Here is a 10,740-nt window from a genome sequence, read left to right as displayed (position 1 = left end):
GGAAAGGATGAAAAATATATAATTTTTATTTATTTATTAATATCTCTGAAATTATCGAAATATATTTACTCATGTTTTGAGATTATGTAAAGTGATCTGAAAGAAAGCCAAAAATGCAAAAATATACAGGGGGTTCCATTTAAATAAACCATCCCGATCCACTCACACTTTTTTGAGCCACCCTATAGAAGTTAAAATGTTTTCCTGAAATACATCCTAGTACATAATTTAGGTATGCACTTAAACAAAATTCCCAGGTTTTTTATTCTAGGAGCTACAGATGCCCGACGCACTATTGCCGGACTCTGTAGATCCGTAAAACTTCATTTTTTTTGACACTCGTTTAATTTTTTTTTAGGTTGTCGATGTTGATATTTTAGTAGTTTTGTGTAAAGCAAAGAATACATGGTGTAATTTAAAAGATGGTTATTTTCTTCTGTGGGTGTAAAGGTGGGTGCAGCGTAAGAGGATACGTTTAGTGTAAAGTCATGGATGTCATACTATATTGACAGTGATGCATTCAATCCATCGTTCGATTTCCTTTGTCGAATTTGCCGAAAATCGATTACCGAACTCGCCGGCATGGAAAATAGTTTTTACGTCCAAAGGTAAAACTAAATAATTGGTATTTATGCGGTTAAAAGCCAGAATATCGGCCTTGTTTGATTTGGCGATTGCATGCGGTGAATCCTCATAGCTGTACGCAAACAGGCGGCGCGCACAGATATACGGAGTGATTGAATTAGGGGTGGGCAAATAAACAGCCGTTCGTAATTCTCAAATATTGGTCCGCTGACCTGTCGCAGGAAACGCGATTAATGCGGGACGCTGTAGTCGATAATTCTGCCGTGTATCGCCTTTGAAGAATAAAGAGAGCAAATTTAATTAAATCCTGTAAAAAAATGGCAGAGATGCAATCTCTTTAATACGATTACTAAATTTTTTCAACTTACAATTTATATTCTTAAAAATTGACTACTAACCCCCTTCCCTAAAATTTAGTTTTTTAATACTTTAATACACTCACAGGCACGAAAACCGGCCACCTTAAAATTTTGATGTATTTTAAAGTTTATTATTAAAAATGAAAGTTACCGTCTGTCAATTATACGAGGGAAAACAAAATGTTGATATTTTGGTTAATGTTTGAAACACCCTGTGGACTATGTTAAGGCAACAAAGAAATTAAACATCATTTCATCACCTAGATACATCCTTTCTTGATAGTTTATTTTTTAGTTCATCTCAACATCTTTACTTTTATTGGAGATATTCGCTTTTGAAGAAGACAAGTGGCGTAACAACAGACTCACGGGCCTGTGTGCAATAATTTTACCGGGCCCCCTATTACACCTACATATTTCAATACTTATATACTAATCTGAATAATATACACTCATATTTTAGGTTAGAAACAACATTATCAAATTAATTTTTATATAGTATTATTTATTACTGCAACACAGAATATGTAACCCAAAACATATAAAATATCAAATAAATAAAAAAAAATAAAAACTAAACAAAAAACAACAACAAAACTAACTAGATTAAAATAAACAATGTAAATAGGAACATGAACATGTTAAAATTCTTTTTTCCTTGGTTTAGTATGAGCGAAAGTTGACACAATATTACCAATGTCCAGCCAATTTCCCAGCCAACTGGACGCCGTTTTTTTTTCGATCATACGGTATTTCTTAAACAATTTTGGACAAGCTTTAATTTGAAAAAAGATCTTTCAGCCGAGGCCACAGAAACAGGTATGGTGAGAAAAATATGAAACGCTGTTAAAATCTCGCTTAAACTAGAAGACGATGAAAGGTTTTTAATTAAATTAAATTTAGTGAGTTTAAAAATGCAATTGATTTCATATAAATTATTTCGGAAACATTGCCTGAAGGAGAGTAATTGAGAAGAAATCGTATAGGCAATATCATCGGGGTATTTAAGGTATAGAACCTGACCCATTTCATTTATATCCTCATCAGAAACAGAAGGATTCTGCTTGTTTCGCGATAGCATCGATAGTTACGCCACTGAAGAAGACATTAACATTTTTTCCTAATTTTTACATTAAAACCATGTCTTTCATTAAAGTCTGGTCTAAGTTAACCGACCTAGTAAGTTGTGGTCTAAGACCTTCTCAACATAAGATTTGCTTTATTTAATCTTCTTCCTACAGTCTGCTTAAGTGTAGCACTATAAATTTGAAAAGCTTGCAAACGACCGTTTCTTTCAAAGAGTCGGTCGTCTCGATTCGAAGTTCTCATACGAAGGTTTCCGGACGTCTATAGCATATGAACTTTCCTCAAGGAAGCGACTGCACTGTATGGTGTAAAGAAGAAGTTATTAAAGAGTCAAAAAGAGTTGAAAAAAACGAAAGTACCCAGGTCAGAAATTATCAGAAACCAAGTGAGAGATAACTTACTAACCCTTTATCATGATTTTATTTTTACTGTAAATAGTTGCTATAACGATCTTGATGATATCAAATATAATAACAATATAAAACCATTATTTAATATTATACGAGATAGAGTTGTTAGGTCTTACCAAGTTTTGCGCGTTGACTATAAAATCCCTACTCACGTTTTGAGAAAAATTGATCCCAAGATAAAAGACGAGTTATTTTTTGTGGATCTTACCGAAGAAGACGACTCACCTAACAGTGACGATAACATACAAATTAAAATAGAGCAACCAATTCCATTAGATTTCATCATGCCTCTTACTGGCCCTGAATTTTTCAATCTCGCTAGCAAAATAGTACCCAATGAGTTCGATCGGTCTGAAGATAAGCTAACCTCATTTTTAGACGCCCTTACACTATTAAAGGCTAATGTGGAAGCACACGAAGAAAATGCTGTTGCTTATGTCAAAACCAGGCTAACAGGTAAAGCAAGATATTTAGTAGGAGAAAATGCCACTTTGGATGAAATTAAGACTAAATTGAAGAATGGCATTAAATTTGAAAGCTCCCAATCGGTCACCTCTAAAATGCTTAATCTCAAACATCATAATGGTACAAAGTATATGGCGTGCGACATCATTTTGATCTCTATCATCTTCAATTTAAAGCAACTATAGCAGATACAACTTCTAGACTTAAAACCAACTCTCCTAGAGTAACTGCCCAACAGCCAACAGGGCCCAACAGACAATAATAATATGATTTACCATTTTTTTTATAGATGGGAAACGCCATTTACAGCCAGAGTGTGGGGGTCACCTCTCACCCGAGTCATACCCACTAAAAACCCATCTGTAGAGTTACCTCTCCAATCTCGGAACCGCCTTGCGGCATTACTTCAAGACTGGAGATTGTTTCGCCACTTATGTCTGTGTCTGCCAAATTTTTATCTTTTCATCTTCCTGTTTTTTAAGCATGATGGCTCTCATCATCCTGGTGATTGCTTCACAGTTCTCTCTATTTTCCATCATAAGCTCGCCGACATTTTCCCTTGTTATTTTAACCCTGCATATTTGTTCCGCCGATGCTCTAGTCTCCAAATGCCTACTACACTCGAATAATGTGTGATTGGCCGTGTCTGATGCTTCACAATACCAGCATTTTGTGGATTCTGCCTTAGTTATTTTAAACAGGTACTCTCCAAAAGCACCGTGCCCTGTCATCGCCTGGGTGATGTAATAGTCCGTTTTCGTCCACATGTTGTTTATCCAAACCCTCACGTCCGGGATAAATATCTTAATTCGACCCTGGTATGCCTCCCATCGGTTCTGCCATTTGTCCAGTATTATCTTCCTGGCCTCTGATCGATACCCTGAGCCGTGTCTGTATATTAAATTTCTTTCCTCGATTTGTAGGATAATTGGGGGGATTTTTGCTAGAGCGAGAACAGCTCCTAACTGTACGATACGCCGACACTACGCGTAGGGCTAGCATTCTGTTAATTTTCTCGAGGACTTTTTCATAATATTTATAATCTGTTGCCCTGCTCCAAATGGGCGAGGCGTACAGGATCATCGAATGCACAACCGAGGCAAGCATTCTCCTCTTTCCGTCACTGGGGCCTCTAATATTGGGAGTGATTCTGGTCAGCTGTTTGATGGTATCAACCGTCCTGTCCCTGATTTTAAGGACATGTGTAGTCATGCGCATCCCGGAATCAAGCCAAAAACCATATATTTTATTGCCTTTTGAGGTCTGATGTGGCAATTTCCCAATTGGATATTTAAGTTCGTCGTCTTGCGATGTCCTACGAGAACGACTAGTTCTGATTTTTCTGGCGCCAGATGTATGTCCATTCTATCCAACTTATTGGTTATAGTTAGGGCAGCTGTTTGTATCTTTTCTTCGAAGATAGTGATGGTCGGAGCGGTGATCAGGACAGCCAGATCATCCGCATAAGCAATCAGTAGATTACCTGGTCCAATATCAACCCTCAGGAACTGGTCGTAGAAGATGTTCCGCAAGGTCGGTCCTAGAATGGACCCCTGCGGTACCCCGCACGTCATCTTGTGTTTTTTGCCGTTTTCTGCAATTACATATCTTTTTGACAAGAAAGACTTAATCATAACGATGAGGTATTTACCAATAACAGTGACACAGGGTCGGACAGGGTCGGACAGGGTCTGAAGGGTCCGTAATTATTGCTGTATTGCTAGCAAATCGAAAAAAAAACAAAAAAAAAATAAATTATTGGACTATATTACTTTGTACAGGGTGGACCATTTTGGTTGTTTCTATAGGGTATCTAGGAAACCGTAAGAAATATTTAAATTTTGATACTGCAGTCTCGGGTTCTTTTTTTGAAAAAATTACATTGGCACAAACGAATCGTGGCTATCTTGATCGCTTTCGAAGCTACAGGGGGATTCTCAAATTTTGTACTTTTTGAAGATGTTCGATAGTTTGTTTATTTCAGCAATCACGGAAAAATGAATTATACATCCTTAAGGGACCTTTCTGTGTAGAATGCAGTGGCGTAGTGAGATTTTTTTCGAAAAAAATATTTTTTGAGATATTACTTAACTATACTTATGTTTTTTTTTAAATAGAAACCCCTGTATATTTTTAAATTTTCTTATTCAGCTTGGCATGGGCTTCTCGAAAATATACACACTATATTTATTTTCACTATTAACCTCAACATTTCAATTTTTTCTTAAAATACTCACTTAGTAGTAGGCCGCGCCGAGTAACAAAGTAAACGGTTGTCATGGTGATCGGAACATGCCTTTGATGGATGCGGGACATTTCATTTCAACAAATCAAAGTATGTGTATTTTAAATAATAAAAAAGAGTAAATCTAAAAACAGAAACAAAAGAACATATTTTAAGATAAACTCAAGAGGTTACCTCAATCGGGCTTCTCAGATGCCGCTGTTAACAGCATTTCAATAGCTCTACTTGATGTTGTTGGTTCTAGTGTTACGGCTCCGAGGACAGTAATATATTGATTTTATTCATCTTCTTTCTGATAATTTTTCAGACGCGGATTTTGAAAAGATCCAAAATTGATTAAACTATCTTCTAATCTTTTAAAAATAGCTGGGTTTGGTTGCTCGTGCTCTGGATACCGCTCAAAATATAAATCAGCTGCCATTTGCTTATGTTTGTTAGACTCAATATAACATTCTAACATAATACTATATTTCTCAAAATTTTCAAATTTACTCATTTTTTATTATTTAAAATACACACACTTCAATCTGTTGAAATGAAATTTCACGCATCCATCAAAGGTATGTTCCGATCACCATGACAACCTTTTACTTTGTTACTCGGCGCGGCCTACTATCTACTAAGTGGATGTTTTAAGAAAAATTTGAAATGTTGAGGTTAATAGTGAAAATAAATATAGAGTGTTATATATTTTCGAGAAGCTCATGCCAAGCTGAATAAGAAAATTTAAAAATATATAGGGGTTTCTATTTAAAAAAACATAAGTATAGTTAATATCTCAAAAAAATTTTTTTCGAAAAAAGTCTGACTACGCCACTGCATTCTACACAGAAAAGTGCCTTAAGAATGTATAATTCATTTTTCTGTGGTTGCTGAAATAAACAAACTATCGAACATCTTAAAAAAGTACAAAATTTGAGAATCCCCCTGTAGCTTCGAAACCGATCAAGATAGCCAGGATCCGTTTGCGCCAATGTAATTTTTTCAAAAAAAGAACCCGAGACTGTAGTATCAAAATTTAAATATTTCCCACGGTTTCCTAGATACCCTATAGAAACAACCAAAATGGTCCACCTTGTACATCTGTTTTACAGACATTCTGAGATAAATTTATTTAGAAGCTTGAATCGTCCTTTAATTTGGAGCAAAATATCCACTAAATAAACGGATAAGCATTTCCGGAAATTACAAGTTTATCTAGTTATCTGAGGTCGGCGAAATTTATTCAAATCTCCCTAAATTGCCCGCCAAGACAATAAGATGGCAAACAAGTCGATAGCAAAACAGATTAGATATCAATAATAATCACCCCATCACTTTCAAACGTTACGTGTTTAAATTACTATAATCAGAAATAATACCTAGGTATAGTATTGCGAATAAGGTAATATATCTGTAAGTAAATACGAACATCTATAAAACTAAAATCATGTGCACTCCCCCGGAAAATTATAACAATATGCTATAAAAATCGCAGAAGAACTATTGGAATATTTATGTAACGGGAATTGATTTCGGAAAAGGCCGATATCAGTAAATTAAAAGACAGGGTTTTTTACAATAATGTCTTGAGCACAAAAACGAAACTTGCAGTGTACCGAGCAATAATAATCCCCACCATGTTATATGGGAGCGAAACCTGGGTCCCGTACCGCCGACACATGAACGCATTAAACAAGTTGCAACAGACACTTTAAGCCGCGTATAAATATGCCGAGGCAAGTACGAGACAAACCCGAAACGAGTATGAAACGAGGCTATAGCAAATTCTTTCCAAAAGGCGTACTAATATGCCGAGACGAGGACGAGACGAGTCAACCTCAAGCGGAATTCGTCATATTATAGCCTCGAGCAGAGTCCCTGCCCAGTCGAACGGCGTTGTCTCGCGGCTATCCATTTTCAGTGGAGCCTTTGGCGAACCCACAAAATTCTTCATAGGGCTATGCGATACTGAGGCAGTATCGATATTTTGGTATCGGTTGTATTGAATATAAAGTATCGATACTTTAAAATATTGATAACTATATTAAAGTATTATTCGATACCATTCAATATTTAAAAAAAAATAATTAATAAATTTAAGTATACTGTGTTTTTTAATTGGATTAGGATCGAAAAAAATCAACAGAAGTCCTTTGTTTTAAATTTGTCGACGTTTCGCAAAATTTATTTGCATCTTCAGGACACTACAAAGTTAAGAGAGCAAAATACAATCAAACGTTTTTAAAAATTTAACAAACAACTTAAAACACATATCAATGGAATTCCACACATACACAATTGGTAAAACTACCCTAATGTTAACAATTAAATAAAATATATGTATATGTTATAAACTTAAGATCGCTTGTAAATACAAATAATAAGGGATAAGGCCAGAATATAATCAGGATATTTTCTTATTCGCATTTAACGAAAAAAATCGACGATGGTGGCACTGTTTTATACAAAAAACTACTCGGATCAGAACTAAATCAGTCATCAAACGATCTCAAATTACTAAAAGCACTTGGAAGAAAATGATAAAACACTTAACCTAGGGTTGGCAACTTTGAAAATAAAAAAATAGGGGCGAGAGGATAAAAAAAGGCACAGGCGAAACATTTTTGAAATGTCGCTCAAATGTCGAGAATTTACCAAAAAGTTATATAAACGGTATGCGATAAATATTTAAAATACGCAAAAATATTTATACTCAAAACTTATTAAAATAAAGCAAACCATTGTCAACAAAACTTTTTTTCAAGACATAAACTAACAGTAAGTAAACATAAAATTACATAAAAGACACAGATTAACAATTCTTTAAAGCATTGTGGCGATAAACGAATATTTTTTACGTTTATTCATTTTTCATAAAATTTTCATGTTTTTATAAAAGAAATCACTAATAAATCTTTGTATACCTATGAGATTTACCTACTTTGGCTAACTTACCTATGCTATTTTAGAGAAGACAAAATTGCATCTTTCTAGTTAGGATGCATTATTAACATTATTACAAATAAAGAAAGGAATATTTATTTTTATATAAAAATGGGATGTGGAATCCGAGCCCCTTGAGACTCTAGGCAATTGTTCCGCGGAGCCACGGTGTATACGCCACTGGTTAAATAGACGCCCCAATCCTTTTGATGGTTCGCCAAAGGCTCCGGAAAAAACGGAGACAACGCCGTCCGGCTGGGCATAGGCGCGGCTCGAAGCTCAGACAGCGTCCCAATATGACGAGTCAACCTCAAATCCGCTTGAGGTTGACTCGTCTCGGGTGTCTCTCGCACTCGTCTCGACATATTTATTCGCAGCTTTAGACAACTGTTAAGAATCAAATGGTACCACCATGTCTCAAACGTATCGGTCCTTGAAAAAGCTAGCTGCGAAAGCGCTGAAGTCATGATTACTAAATCCTGCTTAAGATGGGTACGTATGCAGGATGCAAGAAAACAGCCTACTGATATTTCTTCTTTACGGTGAGCTTGCAGACGGCAAGAGGAAACCGGGTGGACAACTCAAAAGGTACAAGAATATTTTCCACTAAAACTACAAGGGGATAAGCTTGCAGAATCAGTGATGGGAGGCAGCAGCTCCCAATAGACGCATTGGAGAAGATTTGTAAACTCATTTAACAACGAAAACGAAAAAGTAAAGAGGCAATAACAAAGTAATGAGATGTTTGAATGTCCGGAGTGCGGTAGACACAGATAACATCACGTATTGGGCTTTTCACAGTAAAGCTCATGAAAGAAAACGTCTTGCGTGACCATCTTCTGAAGCGTGTCAACAAGCAGTACCTGATCACAATTTCCTAATGAGGTAAGACAAAAAGCTTACCATTCCTGTTCTTATTATGCAAAGGTGTAACGTTTGGGAAATACAGATCGACAATAGCCCTCCATATATCAGAAGATCCGGCCAGCGGACCCGGCCTGTGGACTTGACCTTTTATAATGACCATCGTCGTTGGAAACATAGGAAATCCCATGAAAATTTTGAACTGTCCAAATATTTATTCCCCTGTTAATTTTACAGCGAAGTCAAAAAGTGTACAATTTCCTGTCTCACTATGTACCGTTTGTGTCCGGGAAGGGATCATAGTTTCATAGTTGTCGATTTTCGGAAGAAATCAGTACATGTATATTATTTCGTATATTTTTCATTTTATTGATTTTATGGAAAGCACTTTTCATTAAAATGTTGTATCCTATGTTATAGGGCTTGTTTCTTTCTACAATTTCCTGTCTCAGTATGTATCGGACTTATCAGTGACAGAAAGATTTTTTTACACTTTTTTTTAAACTTTTACTAATTTGTACAGAAGACAAAAATCTGAAAGCCGTCTATTTTTAATTAAATCACAAAAAACAGAGTCTTTATCCTGGTCTTTATGCAAGGATCGGCGCGGCGACGCGAAGGGTTCAAATTTTTAATTGAGTTAAATGTGTCATGTGGGGTATTCGTTTTTTATGTATAAGTATGTGTAAATATAATCAGATGGGAATAAATATCTTTAAAAGAACTTTTTCAGATTGTTTTGGTAAAATTGGAATTAGAGATATAATTAAATTTAAACTTTTATGTTAATGGGGGAAAAATGGATCCAACCATACTACAGATAGCCATATAGGTATTATATTAGTAGATTATTTACTTAATCATAGTTATTTAAAACTAAATTGCAACCGTTAAGTAAACAACTAAGGTATTTTGTTTTCCGAATCTACGGATAATAGTATAGTTATCCGAGGTCGGAAAATTTATTGAAATCCACCTAATCTCTCGAACAAGACAATTAGATAGCAAACACGTAAATATAATTACGATAGCTGTATCTATAAAAATAATATCGATTTTAAATTGCTACTCACGAAAAATATACAGGATGGCCCAGCGTTGTAGATTGTAGATTGTTTTGGAGGGGGGAAGTTAATCACGTGACCTTCTATTGGTGTCCCCCTTTTATAAGTCCCTCATAAGTCATCATGCAGTCTTAGGGTTTTGAGAAAAGCCAGTATCTGGAATGGTTTTACAGAGGTTAGTTCCCCATCTCAGTCGTATTAAAATTTATGTTACGAATGGTTGTCGTCTCGGTGCAGTCAGTGATGAGGTGCTCTGCTGTTTCCCCATTTTCCCCACAGAATCTGCATTCGCCGTTGCTTCAATCCACTTAGGTGTTCGTTGAGGAGATAGACCACGTGACAATCCGTATAATTGTTCATACTTAACTCAAGGAAAATCTTTAATTTTTCTTATTCTCTGGACATAAATTATGAAGACATGGATGTAGAAGATATCTGGAGCAAAATAAAAAATGTCTGCAACCTTGTAGCAGATAATATGCTTAAACCTGAAAAAGGAACAAAAAACAGCAATGGATGACAGAAGAAATATTGGATCTTATGGAGGAACGAGGAAAACACAGGAATAAGAACGAAAGAACGTACAAGGAAATAAACAACAAAATCAACAAAAATATTAAAAAAGCAAAGGAACAATGTTTACAGATCCAATGTAGGGAGATGAAGCCTTGGAAGCCTGCACAAGAAAATCAAGACCATGGCAGGAAGGACTAGCTCACGCAGTAGTAACTTCGTAT

Source organism: Sitophilus oryzae, unplaced genomic scaffold (genome assembly GCF_002938485.1).
Source record: "Sitophilus oryzae breed Bouriz unplaced genomic scaffold, Soryzae_2.0 scaffold_847_pilon_pilon, whole genome shotgun sequence".
Classification (NCBI taxonomy): Eukaryota; Metazoa; Arthropoda; class Insecta; order Coleoptera; family Curculionidae; genus Sitophilus; species Sitophilus oryzae.
Note: the sequence above shows the minus strand (reverse complement) of the source record.